Source organism: Microcaecilia unicolor, chromosome 9 (genome assembly GCF_901765095.1).
Source record: "Microcaecilia unicolor chromosome 9, aMicUni1.1, whole genome shotgun sequence".
Lineage (NCBI taxonomy): Eukaryota > Metazoa > Chordata > Amphibia > Gymnophiona > Siphonopidae > Microcaecilia > Microcaecilia unicolor.
Window position 1 is genome coordinate 203937855 of NC_044039.1, and position 23095 is coordinate 203960949.

The window sequence follows — 23095 nt, forward strand, 5'->3', positions numbered from 1 at the left end:
AGCTAAAGTGCCAACACTGTGTAAATGAGTTACCAATTACTGTTTGCAACTGTTTCATAAATGCTACTTAAATATTTGACTTTTCTTAAGCTGGTAAATAACAGCTACTAATTATTAACAAGGGATTGGGGCATTTACGTTCATTTTTTTTTTTTTTTACAGAAGATGCCATAGGGCATCTTCAGCTTTGGATGGGTGCCTAGGTAGTCATAAACCCAGTCCTCTCTCTGCAAAAGATAGATCCTAAATTCTCATACCCCCCCAAATATTGAAGCTGCAAGCTAGAAGGAAATCAAGTCTTTTTAAAACAGCTTCATAGTACTATCTTAAATTACTGGGATCATTCATATTAGCTAGCTTTGGGTTGCCTCACTTCCAGAAATGGTTTGGGCCATATATGCTATGCTAGACTTGACTCTGCACAGCCTATAAGATCCCGTCTATATGATATACTTTTCACTATTCTATTCAGGGGTACTTATAGCCTGCTAATATCAATAAAAAAAATCTAAGCAGGTTACAGAAGTTCAAAATATATACTGGAAAGATAGGAAAACTAACAATTATAAAAAGATAAGTTTTCAAACCCGTGCAAAATTGTAGATAATAAGAAAGCACATGAACTTGTGTAGGTGTGGAGGGGCATAATCAAACAGGGTGCCCAAGTTTTCCTGAGGACGTCCCCGCGAAGGGGCGGGGAAACCTGTATTATCGAAACAAGATGGGCATCCATCTTTCGTTTCGATAATACGGTCGGGGACGCCCAAATCTCAACATTTAGGTCATCCTTAGAGATGATCGTCCTTAGAGATGGTCATCTCCGATTTTCGGTGATAATGAAAACCGAGAACGCCCATCTCACAAATGTCCAGATCCAAGCCCTTTGGTCGTGGGAGGAGCCAGCATTCGTAGTGCACTGGTCCCCCTGACATGCCAGGACACCAACTGAGCACCCTAGGGGCACTGCAGTGGATTTCATAAATTGCTCCCAGGTACATAGCTCTCCCCACCCAAAACCAACTACCCACAACTTTACAACCACTACCATAGTCCCTACGGATGAAGGGGGGCACCTAGATGTGGGTACAGTGGGTTTGTGGTGGGTTTTGGAGGGCTCACATTTACCACCACAAGTGTTACAGGTAGGGGGGGATGGGCCTGGGTCCGCCTGCCTGAAGTGCACTGCACCCACTAAAACTGCTCCAGGGATTTGCATACTGCTGTAATGGACCTGAGTATGACATTTGAGGCTGGCACAAAATATTTTTAAAGATGTTTATTGAGGGTGGGAGGGGATTTGTGGCCACTGGGGGAATAAGAGGAGGTCATGCCCGATTCTCTCCGGTGGGCATCTGGTCATTTCGGGCACCTTTTTGTGCCTTGTTCGTAAGAAAAACAGGACCAGGTAAAGTCGTCCAAGTGCTCATCAGGAACACCCTTTTTTTCCATTATGGGTCGAGGACGTCCAAGTGTTAGGCATGCCCAAATCCCACCTCCGACACGCCCCTGTGAACTTTGGCCGTCCCTGCGACGGAAAGCAGTTGGGGACGCCCAAAATCGGCTTTTGATTATTCCGATTTGGGCAACCCTGTGAGAAGGACGCCCATCTTCCGATTTGTGTCGAAAGATGGGCGTCCTTCTCTTTCGAAAATGAGCCTGACGGTATTAAAAAATTTTGGTTTTGATGTATTGAACAAATTTATCATCTTGTAGCATTGTGAAGTTGAATCTTCATGATAGCTTATGGTGATTAACCACTATATCATCAAGGGAGAAAGATATAGGAGAATGATCAGACAAGGTTTTCATGAGAATTTCAGCATTATTGGTAAAGGACAAGAGCAAGGAGGAGATGAGAAAATAATCAATTCTGGAATAGCTACCATGTGGGGCTGAGTAGAAAGTGTAATCACACTCCATGGGGTGAAAAAGGCGCCATGGATCAACTAATCCTAGAGTAGATTTTAAATCTTGAATCTTTGCTAAAGATTTGGTAGATCTAGGGGGACAGATTTTCTGTCTAAGATTAGGTCTTGAACTAGATTAAAATCACCACCTAGAACCACATGAGATCATCTCTGAGATTATGTTATGAATAAACATTGGTGAATCACATTTGGAGCATAAAACTAACTACAAGAGATTTGAATTTTGTAAAGGGGAAAGGGAATGGGGCTTGATATACCGCCTTTCTGTGTTTTTTTTTTTTGTAACTACATTCAAAGCGGTTTACATAGTATATACAAGTACATATTTGTACCTGGGGCAATGGAGGGTTAAGTGACTTGCCCAGAGTCACAAGGAGCTGCAGTGGGAATCGAACCCAGTTTCCCAGGATCAGAGTCTGCTGTCTGCTGCACTAACCACTAGGCTACTCCTCCAAAAGATAACATAAGTATTCTCTGAGGACAAGCAGGCTGCTTGTTCTCACATGTGGGTCAGCGTCCACGGCGGACTAGGAATGGAGTATTTTTCCCAGCAAAAATCCATAAAGCTTTGTGACAGCTTCTGGAGTGAGAGGAACTCGCATCGAGCATGCGCGGCCATCTTCCCACCCGCGTCCATTCCCGCCTCAGTTTTTCTTTTTCCACGAAGGAGAGTGGCTGCGTGTCGGTCTCTCTCCCTCAGGCCCAGAGAAAGACTTCAGCGTATTAGCGCTGTTTGTTCGCGCTTTCTTTTTTGTTTTAGTTGCCTCTTTAGTCTTTTTCTTTTTTACAGTTAAACAAAACACCTTATATTCTTATTTTTTTTCCCCTTTTTAAGTTTCCTTTCGTTTTCATCGCGTACGCGGTTCTGTTTTTGTGCCCCTCTGTTGGCACAATCGAGCCTTTTGATTTCGCTGCCACGATTTTTCCACCCATGTCATCGAAGACTCCAAGCGGCTTCAAAAAGTGTGCTTGTTGCCAGCGGTCGATCTTGGGTACTGATCCGCACTCGTGGTGCATCCAGTACCTTGGGCCCAACCATCGCCCAGACACTTGTAAGTTGTGTATCAGCTTGAAAAGGTGGACACAGGCATCGAGAACAGCTCTTCGGGACCCTCTTCTCGGAGCTCTGACTGATTCCTCGACATCGGCACCAGGGATGGCATCGATATCGGGAGCGCAGGTAATGGCTGTCCGGACATCACCACTAGCTGGGAGTAGCGAGCCGTCGAGTAGGTCTCCATCTGTCTCGAAGGCTCCTGCTGTGCAGGCCCATCGGGACCAACCGCTGTTGGACCCGACCCCGAGGAGGCGTGTGGATTCCATGTCCTCGTCGGTACCGGGAGAGTACCGGTACGTACTTCTAGCGAAGGCAAAGAAGCATCATCAGTCTCCTTCGAGGCACGGTACCGGGAGTTCCGGGGCATCGAGGGATTCGGCACCCGAGAAGCGTCAACGCTGGGAGGAGCGCTCACCCTCCATATAAGAGGTGTCGGTGCGTTGATCTTTGGACAGCCCAGTACCGCCTCCTAGGCCTCCACAGATTCTGATGCCAACTTCTGCACCGACCCCACAGCTTTCCTCGACAGCGACAAGACAAGCGCATCCGAGCCATTCTTCCAGGCCTTCTGGAGGGGCTGCTGCGTCAGTCTGCTCCAGTACCGGGGGTGCTTGCGCCCTCGGTACCGTCGATGCTTGCGGTAGCTGGCTCTGTGCCTGTGGTGCGGTCCCCGACACCAGTACCGCTTGCGGCATCGGCCTCTGCTGCCACCCAGGTCGACTCCCCGTCGATGTCGCTGGAGGGAGCTTCATCGCCGCCGGCGCAGGAGTCGACTTCTCAGCATCGCCATCGAGGACGGGGTTCCTCGGCATCAAGACAGGCCTGGTTTTGGACTGCAGTTAGAGAAGTTTGGATAGCTAGAAATTCATACCCCAACAATTATGCTAAAGTTGAGTGGTTCCTGACGAAGCCCTGAGGTGGGTGAAACGATCTGGGCCCCATTGAAAGTCACCAGTTTGAAGTGTGGGGCATTCAGCCAGCAATAAGACAGCTAAGTTTATTTAAGTAATGCTGCTGAAAGTCTCCAGTTTGAAGTGTGGGGCATTCAGCCAGCAATGAGACAGCTACGTTTGTTTGTTTATTTAAGTAATGCTGCTGCTTGGAGAGTTTTTTTTGTGCTCAGTAATGGTTTCATTGTGAATCAATTGTATTGACAAGATATGGGAAATATACCCCATGAAGAGAGAAGATCACAGGCACATAAATCTTATATAGATATCAGTGTCTTGATGGTCAGACCTTGGCAGTGACCTTGGTTTCTGAAGGTATTTCCCATTTGCCATTTATTAGTGTATATTCACTACATTTGACCCTTTGAGATTGGGATTGGCTGTTTTTCAGTTTTTGCAGTATTAGATTACCGTGTGATTAACAACTCATACTGTTCATTGAACTATGAACAGGAAGATCCTAGGTATTTCTCTTCCAAGGAGTCTTGTGGTCTTCCTTCTACTACTACTACTACCTTCTGATTCTACTCCTTCACCAGAAAGAAAGCTTTCTCCCCCAGAGAGCCTTTCTTTCTCTTCATTTGTCCAGGAAATGTCTGTGGCTATTCCTTTCCCTGTGGTATCTGAGGATGAGCCCAGGAATGAGATGCTCGAGGTCCTTGACTATCCTTCGCCACCTAAGGAGTCATCCACTGCCCCTTTGCATAATGTCCTTAAGGAGACATTGCTTAGGAACTGAATGAAACCACTCAGTAATCCCACCATTCCCCAAAAAGCTGAGTCCCAATATCGGATTCACGGAGAACCTGAGCTGATGAAGTCGCAGTTACGTCACGACTCTATGGTTGTGGATTCCGCTATCAAGAGAGCCAGGAGTTATAGAGATTTTGCCTTGGTGCCCCCCCAGGATGAGAATCTAGAACCCCTGGACTCTTTTGGGAGGAAGGCCTATCAGTCCTCCATGCTCGTGTCCAAGATTGTCGTACCAACTCGACACGAGCATCCACATGTGGAACAATGTGAAGCAGTTGGCGCACTTGGTGGACAAGCTCCCTCCGGAGCACAACAGGCCTTTTCAGGAGCTGGTCAGGCAGCTGAAGGCATGTCCTAAATTCCTGTCCAGGGGGTGCTTACGACTCTTTTGATGTTGCACCCAGATCCGCTGCTTAAGGTATAGTGATGCGCAGACTCTCATGGCTGCGTGCCTCTGACCTGGAAAATCGAGTCCAGCAGTGGCTTGCGGATGTTCCTTGCCGGGAGGATAATATTTTTGGCGAGAAAGTCGAGCAGGTGGCCGAGCAGCTCCACCAGTGGGAAACCACCCTCGACAAACTCTCCTCATCAGTTAGACGTTTTTTCAGGGGAAGGAGGAATGCTCCCTATGTTTACAATAAGTGTAGGTACAATCCACCTTCTCCATCCGTCTATTCCACCCGCTGCCACTCATAGTTGCAGTCATTTACCGCCCCCCTAATAAGTCCCTCCCTTCCTTCCTTACCAACTTCGATGCCTGGCTCTTCGTTTTTCTTGAGCCCTCAACCCCACCCCTCATTCTTGGTGACTTCAACATACACATTGATAACCCATCCGACTCATATGTTTCTCAGTTCCTCACTCTTACCTCCTCCTTCAACCTCCAACTGAGCTCCTCCACCCCTACTCACAAATCTGGCCACTTTCTTGATCTCGTCCTCTCTTCTACTTGCTCACCCTCCAATTTCCGCGCATCAGCTCTTCCTCTCTCTGACCATCACCTAATCACATTCACACTTCAGCACCCTCCCCCTCAATCTCGCCCAACACTAAATACTACTTCCAGAAATCTCCAGGCTGTTGACCCCCTCACCTTATCCTCTAGTATCTCTGATCTCCTCCCTTCCATCATGTCCTCCGAATCTGTTGACAAAGCTGTCTCCACTTACAATGCCACTCTCTCCTCTGCTCTAGACACCCTTGCACCGTCCATCTCCCGTCCAACAAGGCGTACCAATCTCCAGCCCTGGCTGACCCCTTGCACCCGATACCTTCGCTCCTGCGCCTGTTCGGCTGAACGCCTCTGGAGGAAATCTCGCACCCATACTGATTTCATTCACTTGAAATTCATGCTATCCTCCTTCCAATCTTCCCTATTTCTCGCGAAACAGGACTATTACACCCAATTGACTAATTCCTTCAGCTCTAACCCTCGTCGTCTCTTCGCCACCCTCAACTCCCTCCTCAAAGTGCCCTCTGCTCCCCCCCCCCCCCTCACTTTCTCCTCAATCTCTGGCCGACTACTTCCATGACAAGGTCCAGAAGATCAACCTCGAATTCACCACCAAACCTTCTCCTCCTCTTCATCCTATAACCCACTCTTTCAACCAACCAACCCAGGCCTTCTCCTCTTTTCCTGATATCACTGAAGAGGAAACCGCCCATCTCCTCTCCTCCTCGAAATCCACCACCTGTTCCTCAGACCCCATCCCCACCAACCTACTTAGCACCATCGCTCCTACTATCACCCCCCACCTTCTGTCATATCCTCAACCTCTCTCTCTCCACTGCAACTGTCCCGGACACCTTCAAGCATGCTGTGGTCACACCACTCCTCAAAAAAACATCTCTTGACCCTACCTGTCCCTCCAACTACTGCCCTATTTCCCTCCTACCCTTCCTCTCCAAGATACTTGAACGCGCCGTTCACAGCCGCTGCATTGATTTTCTCTCCTCTCATGCCATCCTCGATCCACTTCAATCCGGCTTTTGCCCCCTACACTCAACAGAAATGGCACTAACTAAAGTCTGCAATGACCTGTTCCTCACCAAATCCAAAGGTGACTACTCTATCCTCATCCTCCTCGACCTATCTGCCGCTTTTGACACTGTCAATCACAACCTACTTCTTGACACACCCTTCTCCACCACCGCCAACTCTAGGCTCCGCCCTTTCTGCCTCGCCTCTTGACACACTGTCCTCCTTTGGGTTCCAGGGCTCTGTCCTCTCCTGGTTCTCCTCTTATCTCTCCCACCGTACCTTCAGAGTACACTCTCATGGTTCGTCCTCCTCCCCTATCCCGCTCTCTGTTGGAGTTCCTCAGGGATCTGTCCTTGGGCCCCTCCTTTTTTCAATCTACACCTCTTCCTTAGGCTCCCTGATCTCATCTCATGGTTTCCACTATCATCTTTATGCTGACGACACCCAGCTGTATCTCTCCACACCAGACATCACTGCGGAAACCCAGGCCAAAGTATCGGCCTGCTTATCCGACATTGCTGCCTGGATGTCCAACCGCCACCTGAAACTGAACATGGCCAAGACTGAACTTATTGTTTTCCCACTCAAACCCACTTCTCCTCTCCCTTCACTCTCTATCTCAGTTGATAACACCCTCATCATCCCCGTCTCATCTGCTCGCAACCTCGGTGTCATCTTCGACTCCTCCCTCTCCTTCTCTGCGCATATCCAGCAGATAGCCAAGACCTGTCGCTTCTTCCTCTACAACATTAGCAAAATTCGCCCCTTCCTCTCTGATCACACCACCTGAACTCTCATCCACTCTCTCATTACCTCTCGCCTTGACTACTGCAACCTACTCCTCACCGGCCTCCCACTTAGCCACCTATCTCCCCTTCAGTCCATCCAGAACTCTGCCGCATGTCTTATCTTCCGCCTTGATCGATATACTCATATCACCCCTCTCCTCAAGTCACTTCACTGGCTTCCGATCAGATACCGCATACAGTTCAAGGTTCTCCTACTAACCTACAAATGCACTCGATCTGCAGCCCCTCCTTACCTTTCTACCCTCATCTCCCCTTACGTCCCTACCCGAAATCTCCGCTCTCAAGACAAATCCCTCCTTTCAGTACCCTTCTCCACCACCGCCAACTCTAGGCTCCGCCCTTTCTGCCTCGCCTCACCCCATACTTGGAACAAACTCCCTGAGCCCATACGCCAGGCCCCCTCCCTACCCATCTTCAAATCATTGCTCAAAGCCCACCTCTTCAATGTCGCTTTCGGCACCTAATCACAACACCTCTACTCAGGAAATCTAGACTACCCTAACTTGACATTTCGTCCTTTAGATTGTAAGCTCTTCTGAGCAGGGACCGTCCTTAGTTATTAATTTGTACAGCGCTGCGTAACCCTAGTAGCTCTCTAGAAATGTTAAGTAGTAGTAGTAGTCAACAGCCTTCTCAGGCTCAGCCCCAGCACACTCGTTCTCGTCAACAGCATGCGCCTAGACAGGCCCCTGTAGCTCCCCAGCAAAAGCAAGGAACGGGCTTTTGACTTGCTCCAGTTGACCATAGCCGCTATAAAAGTGTCTGTGCCAGATGATCTACCGGTCGGAGGGAGGCTAAACTTTTTTCACCAAAGGTGGCCTCTCATAACCTCCGATCGGTGGGTTCTTCAAATAGTCCGGCTAGGATACTCTCTCAATTTGATTTCCACACCTCCAAATTGCCCACCGGGAGCTCAGTCCTTCAGCTTCCAGCACAGGCAGGTACTTGCAGAGGAACTCTCCGCACTTCTCAGCGCCAATGCGGTAGAGCCCGTTCCACCAGGGCAAGAAGGGCTGGGATTCTATTCCAGGTACTTCCTTGTGCAAAAGAAAACAGGGGAGATGCGTCCCACCCTAGACCTAAGGGCCATGAACAAATATCTGGTCCAAGAAAAGTTCAGGATGGTTTCCCTGGGCACCCTTCTTCCTTTCGTCTCGGAACACAGCACTTCCAGCTTTGTGTGCTACCCTTTGGTCTCGCGTTTGCGCCCAGGGTCTTTACAAAATGCCTGGCAGTAGTTGCAGCGTTGTTACGCAGACTGGGAGTGCATGTGTTCCCTTATCTCGATGATTGGCTGGTGAAGAACACCTCGGAGGCAGGAGCTCTATAGTCCATGCAGATGACTATTCAACTGCTGCAGATACTCGGGTTTGTTATAAATTATCCCAAGTCCCATCTTTTCCCTGTTGAGAGACTGGAATTTATTGGGGCTCTGCTGGATTCACAGATGGCTCACGTCTATCTTCCCGAGGCGAGGGCAGACAGTCTTCTGTCCCTAGTTTCCTTGGCCAGAGTGTCTCAGCAGATTACAGCTCGGCAGATGTTGAGACTTCTCGGCCACATGGCCTCCACAGTTCATGTGATGCCCATGGCCCGCCTTCACATGAGATCTGCTCAATGGACACAAAATTCCCAGTGGTATCAAGCTGCAGGGAATCTAGAGGATGCGATCCAGCTGTCCACCAAATTTCACAATCCCTTTCGGTGGTGGACAATTCGATCCAATTTGACCTTGGAACATCCCTTCCAAATTCCTCAGTCTCTAAAAGTGCTGTCAACGGGGTGGGGAGCGCATGTCGATGGGCTCCACACGCGAGGAGCTTGGTCCCTCCAGGAATCAGGTCTTCAGATCAATCTCCTGGAATGCTCTAAAGGCTTTCAGAGATCGGCTGTCCAATCAAATTATTCAAATTGAGACAGACAATCAGGCTGCCATGTACTACATCAACAAGCAAGGGGGCACCGGGTCTCGCCCCCTGGTTTGGGAAGCCGTCTAGATGTGGCTTTGGGCTCGCCATTTCGGAATGTATCTCCAAGCTACGTATCTGTCAGGCGTAAACAACAGTCTGGCCGACAGGTTGAGCAGGATCATGCAACCTCACGAGTGGTCGCTCAACTTGCGCATAGTGCACAAGATCTTCCAAGAGTGGGCACCCCCTTGGTGGATCTTTTCGCCACTCAGATCAATCACAAGGTCCCTCAGTTCTGTTCCAGACTTCAGGCCCATGACAGACTAGTGTCAGATGCTTTTCTCCTTCACTGGGGGAATGGCCTTCTGTATGCATATCCTCCCATACCTCTGGTGGGGAAGACTTTGCTGAAACTCAAGCAAGATCGCGGAACCATGATTCTGATTGCTCCCTTTTGGCTGTGTCAGATTTGGTTCCCTCTTCTTCTGGAGTTGTCCTCCGAAGAACCGTGGAGATTGGAGTGTTTTCCAACCCTCATCACTCAGAATGAGGGGGCGCTTCTGCATCCCAACCTCCAGTCTCTGGCTCTCACGGCCTGGATGTTGAGGGCATAGACTTCGCCTCCTTGGGTCTTTCTGAGGGTGTCTCCCGAGTCTTGCTTGCTTCCAGAAAAGATTCCACGAAGAGGTGTTACTCTTTCAAATGGAGGAGGTTTGCCGTCTGGTGTGACAGCAAGGCCCTAGATCCTCGCTCTTGTCCTACACAGACCCTGCTTGAATACTTTCTGCACTTATCAGAGTCTGGTCTCAACACCAACTCCGTAAGAGTTCACCCAGCTGATGAGGCCTCCTTTTGAGCCACTGAATTCCTGCCATCTGAAGTACTTGACCTGGAAGGTCATTTTCTTGGTGGCTGTTACTTCAGCTCGTAGAGTCAGTGAGCTTCAAGCCTTGGTAGTGCATGCTCCTCTCAAGTTTCATCACAACAGGGTAGTCCTCCGCACTGTGACAAGGCTACATCCCCGATGTATAGAGTGAAGCAGCAAAACCATGAACTACATATCCCAGAATGCATTTCCAGTCCTAGCAGTGAGAGCCCAGGGGATAGGCAAGCTGGCCATATACCGTCTCTGACCACAAGAGGGAGGGTGAATGAAGGAGCCAGTTCCCCTGGACCTGCAATCAGTATATCATGCTGCCCACCTGTAATAGGGAGGGGGGCTGAGAAGCAGGAGGAGGATTGGATGGAAGAGGGAATTAATCAGCCTGAGCAGGGGAAGAAAGCAGAACGGAATGGGAGCTTGAGAGCTGAGGAAGGCAGCCCCTGAAAGTTTGGAAACCTACATGGTTTTGGAATTTATTTTGGTTTAAAGCCTGTTTTTCTTTTGGGAGACCTGTTTGCTTTGGGAAAACCATGAATGGTGGGGGAATTACTAACCTGTTTTGAAATCTGATTATTTTGTGAACCTCCTGAAAGTAAAGGCTGCTTGGTGATTAACTGTTGGTCTTGAGGGGAAATCCTGCTTGTGGGACAAGTACTATTTGTTTACTACTGACTGGGACAAAAAAGGGATTTCCAAAGGACTATTGCATTCCCTCAGGGAAGGGGGCAAAGTCTTTGTGTAATTGGCTGATGTACTAAGCAAGGCAGAACAGCCCTGCCTGAGAAGCAAGTCTCTACTCTGGAGGGAAGTTTTGTTTATGAATCTGGAAAATAAAGGAATGTTTTGAAGTATTTCCTGGTGGCAGTTTTGTGAAGTTCTGGCTATTCATGGGAGGCAGCTTCCTCCCCCATACTGGAGCAGCGGGCCCGTTTACAGCACGCACCCTAAGTTCTTGCCAAAGGTGGTGTCTGAGTTACATCTGAACCAGTCCATTGTCTTGCCAACATTCTTTCCCCGTCCTCATACCCGCCCTGCTGAACGTCAGTTGCATACATTGGACTGCAAGAGAGCATTGGCCTTCTATGTGGACTGGACGAGGCCCTTAAGACAGTCCGCCTAAATGTTTGTTTCTTTTGATCCCAACAGAAGGGGAGTCGCTGTTGGGAAACGCACCATTTCCTATTGGCTAGCAGATTGCATTTCCTTCACTTATGCCCAAGCTGGGCTGACTCTTGAGGGTCATGTCACGGCTCATAGTGTTAGAGCCATGGCAGCATCGGTGGCTCACTTGAAGTCAGCCACTATAGAAGAGATTTGCAAGGCTGTGATGTGGTCATCAGTCCACACATTCACATCTCATTACTGCCTTCAGCAGGATTCCCGACGGGGCAGTCGGTGCTGCAGAATCTGTTCGGGGTTTAGAATCCAACTCCACCCCCCCAGGCCCATTTTTGTTCGGTTCCAGGCTGCACTCTCAATTAGATGTTCTCTTTGTAGGTCAATCTTTCTTATGTCCTTGCCGTTGCAAGGCCCAGTTGACCTTCTTTTGTTGTTTTGAGTGAGCCTGGGTTTAGGGATACCCCACATGTGAGAACAAGCAGCCTGCTTGTCCTCGGAGAAAGCGAAGATACCTGTAGCAGTTCAAAATTATCCCAAAGAAACCTCTCACCTCACTTCTAACATCACACAACATCCTATAGTCATCCTTTGAGGAGAATTATTTGAAAATCTGCACTTTCAAACCTCTCAAACTACTACTACTATTTAACATTTCTAAAGCGCTACTACGGTTACGCAGCGCTGTACAATTTAACATAGAAGGACAGTCCCTGCTCAAAGAGCTTACAATCAAACGCCCTTCCATACAGACAGGATTTTCCTAGCTAGATTTTTAGATTCTTTGCCTCCCATTGTACTTTCTGCTTTGCTTGTAACTCAAAACAGATAAAATATTTATGCACTGGGCTTCCCACTTTCCGCTAGAATTAGGTTTACTGCTTTACATATCTTCTAAACAGGCAGGCCTTCTAGGTTCCTCCTCCCTGTTTATTTTGCTTCAGATCTTTGTATTCAACTTCATCAGGCATTATTTCTAAGCCAATGGATATTTAAAAGCTTCACCATTTTACATCCGAGTTAAACAGGCAAGATTACTGTAAACCGGGGCCCAGATGTACAAAACCTAATGAGTCAGCAAGGTGGTTCTTATTCTGGTTCTAGCCGGTTTAGTGAGCATGTACAGCCAGACATGCACCAAAGGGTTCTCCAAGCTCTTTTCCTGTCACGGTAGTAGCTAACGAAAATGGAATGCAAAGGTATTATAATAAGCTAATTACTATACAATTCTGCATGCAAAGCAATGCATATTTTCCGAAGGATGCACACAAGCAGCCTGTAACATTACCATGGAAATTTGAATGGGAGGTCTGGAGCTGTCTGTCCTAACAGTTCTTCATAGCAAGTACTCCATAGCCACCTCCTCTGTCAGTCGAGAGAAACAAAAGTTTTCTGGAGTTTTGGGATCTGCTGCCCCCCCCCCCCCCCCCCCCCCCCCCCCAGGCAGGAGTGTGCAGGCTCCCGGCATCAGCAGACCGTGGCAGTTAAAAAAAAAAAAAAAAAAAAAAAACTACGCCGGCTTTCATACACACAGCTTGTCTGTGTGTATGACAGCCATCTGTAGCATCTGCAGAGCAAACACCCACAGAAGGTGAGCTCTCCACAGGAAAACCAACAGGATAAAACAAACAGTGGATCCAATAAAAAGTCCTCTCACAATGAGTGTCTTCCTGAACAAGGTCTTTATTCACAATGGCACAACTGACCCAACAGTTGTGCCATTGTGAATAAGCATCTGCAGAGCAGCAACATTTAGCAACTGGCTGCTCTGCGCATGCTCAGCTCGCCGACTGGCTTCCTCCATATCGCATGCAAATGAACTGGGTCGCAAAAGCAGCAAGCAGCTCATTTGCATGTGACTCTCTTTGGGAATCCCTCTGTATTTCCAGTTCGGTGATTTTTACCGATTTGAAAATACAAACTGATTCTTAACAGGGATCTTTGTGCATCTGGGCCTGGATTCCTGGAGTCGTAACCCATTTTTCTAGTTCCCTGTACCTTCTTTGCATACAATACAAGCTGGTGATAGCTAATTTCCTCCATTCAGATACAGAATTATTACTTAATTAGGCATACAGGTCTGTGTGCAGCCTGTTTCTCCAAGTCAAGCCAAACTTTAACTTCTTTGGCTGACACTGAAACAATTCCTCAGAGCTACAAATGCTACAAATAAATAAATAAATACACATGTCAAACAACTAACCCAGCTAAACAATTTTCCTCCAGCCTTTTCCTACCTGGATTCTCAGGGCTTATGGGTCCTTACTTCCTTTTATTTTTGACTTTCAGCTTATATGCCTTTTCTCTGGATCTGCCCGCTACTAGGCCTCTCTGCCTCTCATTTCCGTGGGAGGAATCCTTTTCTTGCTGGTAGTCTGAGGGATATGGCTGTCTTCCAGGGAAAACTTCCTTCCCTCCTGCCTCTGGGAACTTGCCATCTTCCTTCCTAGGGCTTCTTCCCTCCCTTCGGTTTCAGGGAAACCAACACCCTTCCTTTTGTGTGAACCTCTCCCTTATGTTGGGTTGAAGCATTTATTAGCTTGAGATCTTCAACTATGCTCCTCATCTGGTTGCTGGGGAAACTGAGGCATATCCAGGTGGTTCTGATTGGGGAAAGGATGGAGCAGCTTCAGAGCTCCCCTCCTTCCCTAGGTGAAGTTCCTTCTTTTAATGCCTCCTGTTCTCATGTACCTGGTTTTTAGTGGAATTCCAAATGAAGACCAAATATTGATTCCCAAATCCAAATGTAATCCAGGGAAACTAACTTTCTCCGAGGACAAGCAGGCTGCTTGTTCTCACTGATGGGTTGACGTCCTCGGCAGCCCCCTCCATCGGAAAGTTTACTAGCAAAGGCCTTTGCTAGTCCTCGCGCGCCCATGCGCACTGCGCATGCGCAGCCGTCTTCCCGCCCGAAACCGGCTCGAGCCGGCCAGTCTTCTTTCGTCCGCGCTCGGTACGGTCGTGTTACGCCGTTCGTGCCCCAGAGAGTCGACCTCGCGCGTCCTTTTCGACGTGTTTCTCATTGTTTTTCTTCCAAAAAAGTTTGGGAAGCGCTCCGGAAGTGTTCCGGAAGACCCTGTCGGGTTTTCTGCCCTTCCCGTATTTTTCAAGTTTTGCCCCGTAAGTTTTCTTTCGTCGTCGGGGTAGGCCTAGTTTGGCCTCGGTCGAGATTTTTCTCCCTCTAAATTTGGTGCTTCAATTTTCGCCATTTCGGCTTTTGATTTTGCCGGCGTGATTTTTCCGCCCATGACATCGAAGCCTTCCAGCGGCTTCAAGAAGTGCACCCAGTGCGCCCGGGTAATCTCGCTCACTGATAGGCACTCTGCGTGTCTTCAGTGTCTAGGGGCCCAGCACCGCCCTCAGAACTGCAGTCTGTGTTCCCTGTTACAAAGGCGGACTCAGGTAGCGAGATTAGCCCAGTGGAACGTTTTGTTCTCGGGCTCTTCGTCGGCATCGGCACCGGAGGCATCGAGTGCATCGACGTCGTCAGCGTCCGGACCATCTTCCTTGGCTGCCGCTCCATCGACTGCATCGAGGCATCGGACCTCTGCATCGGCGCTGAGGCATCGGGCGACTGCATCGACGTCGGTGGTACCGAGACTTCGTCTGCTGATGTCGTCGGACGGAGGTGCATCGTCAGGAGTGCAGGTGAGGGCTGTCCATTCCCCTGCTGGTGGCGGTGAGCCTTCGGGTGGGTCTCCTCCTACCCTGAGGGCTCCTGCGGTACAGCCCCCCCGGGATCGACCCTCTTCGGTCTCGGCCCCGAGGAAGCAACGGATGGATTCTACGTCCTCCTCGTCGGTGCCGGGGAGCTCCGGTGACATGCTTCGGAAGAAGTCGAAGAAGCATCGACACCGGTCTCCTCCCCGTGTCGGCACCGAGAGCTCTGGGTCGCCGAGGGATTCGGCACCCAGTAGGCATCGGCACCGAGAGGACCGCTCACCCTCTGTTCAGGAGGTGTCGATGCGCTCCACTCTGGACAGCCCGGAACAGCCTCCTCGCCCGGAACAGGTTCTGACGTCGACGCCTGCATCGACCTCTCAGCCTTTTTCTGCAGCCACTCTGAACGAGAGCCTCCGGGCCGTTCTCCCAGAGATTCTGGGAGAGCTGTTGCGCCCTACCCCTCCGGTACCGGCGGTGCTTGCGCCTCCGGTACCGTCGAGCGCGGCGCCGGCTGGCCCATCGCCCAGGTTGAGGTCCCCGACGTCGGTATCGCGTGCGGTGCCGACCGCGGCCACCTCCCAGGAATGCTCCCCGACTACATCGGCGGAGGGAGCTTCGCCGATGCGGGCGAGGGAGTCTACCTCTCGACGCCCCCACCGTGGACGGGGTTCCACCGAGTCGAGCAGGGCGAGGTTGCAGACACAGGTCCGTGAACTTGTGTCTGACACCGAGGGTGAGGCCTCGTGGGAGGAAGAGGAAGATCCCAGATATTTCTCTGACGAGGAGTCTGAGGGTCTTCTGTCTGATCCCACTCCCTCTCCTGAGAGACAGCTTTCTCCTCCCGAGAGTCTGTCTTTTGCCTCCTTTGTCCGGGAGATGTCTACGGCCATCCCCTTCCCGGTGGTTGTGGAGGACGAGCCCAGGGCTGAAATGTTTGAGCTCCTGGACTATCCTTCTCCACCTAAGGAAGCGTCCACTGTTCCCTTGCACCATGTCCTGAAAAAGACATTGCTTGCGAACTGGACCAAGCCATTAACTAATCCCCACATTCCCAAGAAGATCGAGTCCCAGTACCGGATCCATGGGGACCCAGAGCTGATGCGCACTCAGTTGCCTCATGACTCTGGAGTTGTGGATTTGGCCCTAAAGAAGGCTAAGAGTTCTAGGGAACATGCTTCGGCGCCCCCGGGCAAGGACGCTAGAACCTTAGACTCCTTTGGGAGGAAGGCCTACCATTCCTCTATGCTCGTGTCCAAGATCCAGTCTTACCAGCTCTACACGAGCATACACATGCGGAACAATGTGCGGCAGTTGGCGGGCTTGGTTGATGCTCTTCCCCCTGAGCAAGCCAAGCCTTTTCAGGAGGTGGTCAGGCAGCTGAAGGCGTGCAGAAAATTCCTGGCCAGAGGAGTTTATGACACTTTTGATGTTGCGTCCAGGGCCGCTGCTCAAGGTGTGGTGATGCGCAGGCTCTCATGGCTGAGTGCCGCCGACCTGGAGAATAGAATCCAGCAGCGGATTGCGGACTCGCCTTGCCGTGCGGACAATATTTTTGGTGAAAAAGTCGAACAGGTGGTAGAGTCTCTCCACCAGCGGGACACCGCATTCGACAAATTCGCCCGCCGGCAGCCTTCAGCTTCTACCTCTACAGGTAGACGATTTTTCGGGGGAAGGAAGACTGTTCCCTACTCTTCTGGCAAGCGTAGGTACAATCCTCCTTCCCGACAGCCTGCGGCCCAGGCTAAGCCCCAGCGCGCTCGCTCTCGTCAGCAGCGTGCGACTCAGCAAGGCCCCGCGGCTCCCCAGCAAAAGCAAGGGGCGAGCTTTTGACTGGCTCCAGCAGAGCATAGCCGACATCCAAGTGTCCGTGCCGGGCGACCTGCCAGTCGGAGGGAGGTTGAAAGCTTTTCACCAAAGGTGGCCTTTCATAACCTCCGATCAGTGGGTTCTGCAAATAGTCCGGCAGGGGTACACCCTCAATTTGACCTCAAAACCTCCAAATTGTCCACCGGGAGCTCAGTCTTACAGCTTCCAGCACAAGAAGGTACTTGCAGAGGAACTCTCCGCCCTTCTCAGCGCCAATGCGGTCGAGCCCGTGCCATCCGGGCAAGAAGGGCTGGGATTCTATTCCAGGTACTTCCTTGTGGAAAAGAAAACAGGGGGGATGCGTCCCATCCTAGACCTAAGGGCCCTGAACAAATATCTCGAAAAAGAAAAGTTCAGGATGCTTTCCCTGGGCACCCTTCTCCCCATGATTCTGCAAAACGATTGGCTATGCTCTCTGGACTTGAAGGATGCCTATACGCACATCCCGATACTGCCAGCTCACAGACAGTATCTGCGATTTCAGTTGGGCACACGCCACTTCCAGTACTGTGTGCTACCCTTTGGGCTCGCCTCTGCGCCCAGGGTGTTCACAAAGTGCCTAGCTGTGGTAGCAGCGGCGCTTCGCAGGCTGGGGGTGCACATGTTCCCATATCTCGACGATTGGCTGGTGAAGAACACATCCGAGGCAGGAGCCCTGCAGTCCATGCAGATGACTATTCGCCTACTGGAGCTACTGGGGTTTGTGATAAATTATCCAAAGTCCCACCTTCTACCAGTGCAGAAACTCGAATTCATAGGAGCTCTGCTGGATTCTCGGACGGCTCGTGCCTATCTCCCAGAGGCGAGAGCCAACAACTTGTTGTCCCTCGTCTCGCGGGTGCGAGCGTCCCAGCAGATCACAGCTCGGCAGATGTTGAGATTGCTGGGCCACATGGCCTCCACAGTTCATGTGACTCCCATGGCCCGCCTTCACATGAGATCTGCTCAATGGACCCTAGCCTCCTAGTGGTATCAGGCCGCTGGGGGTCTAGAGGACGTGATCCACCTGTCCACGAGTTTTCTCAAATCCCTATATTGGTGGACGATTTGCTCCAATTTGACTCTGGGACGTCCCTTCCAAATTCCTCAGCCACAAAAGGTGCTGACCACGGATGCGTCCCTCCTGGGATGGGGAGCTCATGTCGATGGGCTTCACACCCAAGGAAGCTGGTCCCTCCAGGAACGCGATCTACAGATCAATCTTCTGGAGTTGCGAGCGATCTGGAACGCTCTGAAGGCTTTCAGAGATCGGCTGTCCCACCAAATTATCCAAATTCAGACAGACAACCAGGTTGCCATGTACTATGTCAACAAGCAGGGGGGCACCGGATCTCGCCCCCTGTGTCAGGAAGCCGTCAGCATGTGGCTCTGGGCTCGCCGGAACGGCATGGTGCTCCAAGCCACATATCTGGCAGGCGTAAACAACAGTCTGGCCGACAGGTTGAGCAGGATTATGCAACCTCACGAGTGGTCGCTCAATTCCCGAGTGGTGCGTCAGATCTTCCAAGAGTGGGGCACCCCCTTGGTGGATCTCTTTGCATCTCGAGCCAACCACAAAGTCCCTCAGTTCTGTTCCAGGCTTCAGGCCCACGGCAGACTGGCATCGGATGCCTTCCTCCTGGATTGGGGGGAAGGCCTGCTGTATGCTTATCCTCCCATCCCTCTGGTGGGGAAGACTTTGTTGAAACTCAAGCAAGACCGAGGCACCATGATTCTGATTGCTCCTTTTTGGCCGCGTCAGATCTGGTTCCCTCTTCTTCTGGAGTTATCCTCCGCAGAACCGTGGAGATTGGAGTGTTTTCCGACCCTCATCACGCAGGACGAAGGGGCTCTTCTGCATCCCAACCTCCGGTCTCTGGCTCTCACAGCCTGGATGTTGAGGGCGTAGACTTTGCCTCTTTGGGTCTGTCAGAGGGTGTCTCCCGCATCTTGCTTACTTCCAGGAAAGACTCCACTAAGAGAAGTTACTTCTTTCATTGGAGGAGGTTTGCCGTCTGGTGTGACAGCAAGGCCCTAGATCCTCGCTCTTGTCCTACACAGACCCTGCTTGAATACCTTCTGCACTTGTCTGAGTCTGGTCTCAAGACTAACTCTGTAAGGGTTCATCTTAGTGCAATCAGTGCATACCATTACCGTGTGGAAGGTAAGCCGATCTCAGGACAGCCTTTAGTTGTTCGCTTCATGAGAGGTTTGCTTTTGTCAAAGCCCCCTGTCAAGCCTCCTACAGTGTCATGGGATCTCAATGTCGTTCTCACCCAGCTGATGAAACCTCCTTTTGAGCCACTGAATTCCTGCCATCTGAAGTACTTGACCTGGAAGGTCATTTTCTTGGTGGCAGTTACTTCAGCTCGTAGAGTCAGTGAGCTTCAGGCCCTGGTAGCCCAGGCTCCTTATACCAAATTTCATCATAACAGAGTAGTCCTCCGCACTCACCCTAAGTTCCTGCCAAAGGTCGTGTCGGAGTTCCATCTGAACCAGTCAATTGTCTTGCCAACATTCTTTCCCCGTCCTCATTCCTGCCCTGCTGAACGTCAGCTGCACACATTGGACTGCAAGAGAGCATTGGCCTTCTACCTGGAGCGGACACAGCCCCACAGACAGTCCGCCCAATTGTTTGTTTCTTTTGATCCCAATAGGAGGGGAGTGGCTGTAGGAAAACGCACCATATCCAATTGGCTAGCAGATTGCATTTCCTTCACTTACGCCCAGGCGGGGCTGGCTCTTGAGGGTCATGTCACGGCTCATAATGTTAGAGCCATGGCTGCGTCGGTAGCCCACTTGAAGTCAGCCTCCATTGAAGAAATTTGCAAAGCTGCGACGTGGTCATCTGTCCACACATTCACATCTCATTACTGCCTGCAGCAGGATACCCGACGCGACAGTCGGTTCGGGCAGTCAGTTCTTCAGAACCTGTTTGGGCTTTAGGATCCAACTCCACCCCCCGAGGGCCCTGTTTGTTCTGTTCCAGGCTGCACTCTCAGTTAGTTGGTAAATTTTTTAGGTCAATCTCAGTTATGTCCTCGCCGTTGCGAGGCCCAATTGACCATGGTTGTTGTTTTGAGTGAGCCTGGGGGCTAGGGATACCCCATCAGTGAGAACAAGCAGCCTGCTTGTCCTCGGAGAAAGCGAATGCTACATACCTGTAGAAGGTATTCTCCGAGGACAGCAGGCTGATTGTTCTCACAAACCCGCCCGCCTCCCCTTTGGAGTTGAGTCTTCCCTTGAACTGTATTGTCTTGCTACATACTGGACTGGCCGGCTCGAGCCGGTTTCGGGCGGGAAGACGGCTGCGCATGCGCAGTGCGCATGGGCGCGCGAGGACTAGCAAAGGCCTTTGCTAGTAAACTTTCCGATGGAGGGGGCTGCCGAGGACGTCAACCCATCAGTGAGAACAATCAGCCTGCTGTCCTCGGAGAATACCTTCTACAGGTATGTAGCATTCGCTTTATCTGAAAAATGACAGTTGCTTAGATATGTGTGCACAAATATACCTGCATGTCCTAGAGGAAGCAATTATTGAGATATAAAATTTTCTTTCTACCATGATGTATAACTTAGGTACACACCTAGCTTAGATACACATAAGTGTCTTGAAACAAGTTTATTTAGAATTGTATTACATATATATGTACCTTTACCTACACCACACCTTTCTGTCTAAAGTTTTCTTTTTCTATTAGGTCACCAAATTTTAATATCTGCCTTTCATTAAAATATTATGTGTTGGTTTACACTCATCTTATACATACATCTAATGTAGGATTGCTTTTATTATGATAATGCATATATATCTGTTGCTTTTCAATTACGCTTCAAAGCCATACATACTATCTTTATACACTTTATGTTGATAATTCTTTCTACAGTTACGTGGTTATTTTAGAAGCTCTATTTTTGTTTTAGGCATCTGAAAACTGGCATGTGGACATCTATATTGCATGGACGTTCAAATCGCAATTTTACAAAGGCAGGAGATGTCTAACACTGCAATATGCCCATATGGCAAGGGGAGCATGTTTTGGGTGAGACTAAGGAGGGCCCAAAATATGGACATCAAAATCTGATCATAGAAGGGGTAGGGGCATCCAAGTCTCAAAAGATGGACGTCTGTATGTAGACCTGGTGCTTGTCATGGCCAGGTTACAGAAAGGTGCTCTGTTTGAGCAACTATCCACTGGACGGATTAAGGCATGATGCCTCTTTAATTCCCTAGTGCTTGCTGTCCCTTTCCTTCTCCCCTGAATGTGAACCAGCAAGGGATACCAGGCTGTGTGACAGCTTCAGGTATTATGAATATTCTTAACAGCAGCATGCAGGTCTGAGGTGTAGCTTAGTGGGTAGTACAGTGGACTGGAACCCAAAGGACCCAGGTTCAAATCCCACTTCAGCTATTGTTTTTAAATTGTGAGCCCCGAGGGGGTGTCCGATCATGCGTTGATATGGGTAGACCTGGAGATGCAGCCATATTACCAAGAACCTAAGGGGTGGCGCTTCCCGGCCTACTTATTCACCTCACCAGAGTTTAAATCCTTTCTAATAGGCAAATGGGAGGATTTTACAGCAAATAACAAGCAGCACGTGGATAGCCCCGGTCTATTCTGGTCGACCGCAAAGGCGGTGATCAGGGGGGACTTGATAGCATACACCAGTCTCAGAAATAAGAAAATAGCGCAAAAAATTATAGCATTAGAAAGGCGGGTCAGGATGATAAGACAGTATAACAGAGATTCCATGCAGGGGACTTTTGAAAACCTGATAAACGCAAAGACGGAGTTAAATAGTTTACTCCATGAACGAACCATGAGATCTATAGTGATGCGGAAATATGCTCTCAAGAGATATGGGGACAGACTAGGGGGGATGCTGGCATGCTTGGTAAAAGGCGCCCGTAAGCCACACTATATAACACGGCTCCGTGGGAGAGCAGGGGGGATGGTCACCCACCCAGCGGATATTGCAGAAGTATTTAGGAAACATTTTGAAGAGTTATATAAAGGGGAATCTGAAGGGGATCTGAAAGAGAAAATTCGGGAGTACTTACTAAGATCTAAAATGCCAAGACTCACAGAGGCACAGTTACAAGAAATAGATTTACCTTTAAGAGCGAAAGAGGTGGGGGTGGCAATACAGAAGTTAAAATTGCACTCTGCGCCTGGTCCAGATGGGTTTTCCAGCGAATTTTACAAACTCCTAAGAGCCCAAATAGTGGGGCCCCTGGTAAATCTTTATGAAGAGGCTGTGGAAGACGGCAGATTCCCTAGATATACCAATGAGGCTATGATTAGCTTAATACCAAAACCGGGAAGAGACCTATTGGATCCAGCCTCATACAGACCCATATCGCTCATTAACATAGATGTTAAGATACTGTCGCGGGTTCTGGCGGAGCGCTTGGCGCTGATATTGCCATCCATAGTGGGAGCGGAACAGGTAGGATTTGTCCGCGGAAGGCAATCTGTGATGAATGTGCGAAGATTAGTAGCGGCCCTAACAGAAGCCCCCACCAGAGCACCTTCGAGTTTGGTGATAAGTCTAGATGCGGAACGCGCCTTTGACAGGGTGCTATGGCCTTTCATGTGGGAGACATTAAATTGGATGGGCTTGGTGGGATGGTATATACATGCAGTGCGGATGCTTTATGCAGACCCGATGGCATGCCTGCTGGTAAATGGGGTGAAAACACAAGGATTTAAGATAGAAAGAGGCACGAGACAGGGTTGTCCGCTATCCCCCCTACTGTTCGTGATAACACTAGAACCCTTGATAAATATAATAAGAGAACATCCGGATATAGTGGGAATAGAGGTGGGAAGGGAGATTTTGAAAATCTTAGCCTATGCGGATGATCTGTTACTATTAGTGGATAAGCCACAAACATCGGTAAGTCATTTGCTGATGGAACTGCAGAGGTACGGAGCATTATCGGGATTTAGATTAAATTACAGCAAGTCTCTGGCACTCCCAATATCAGAGTCCACAAAAATGCAATGGAAAGGCTCGTTCCCATTCGAGTGGGCCGCAGGGCAAATAAAATACCTGGGAGTTATAATACCAACTCAGTTGGACATGATCTATGATGTAAATGTGGCCCCCCTGTTGGCAGACACGGCACAGTTACTGGGATTGTGGGGGTCTTGCCCCCTGTCTCTTGCGGGGCGAATAGCATTGTATAACATGGT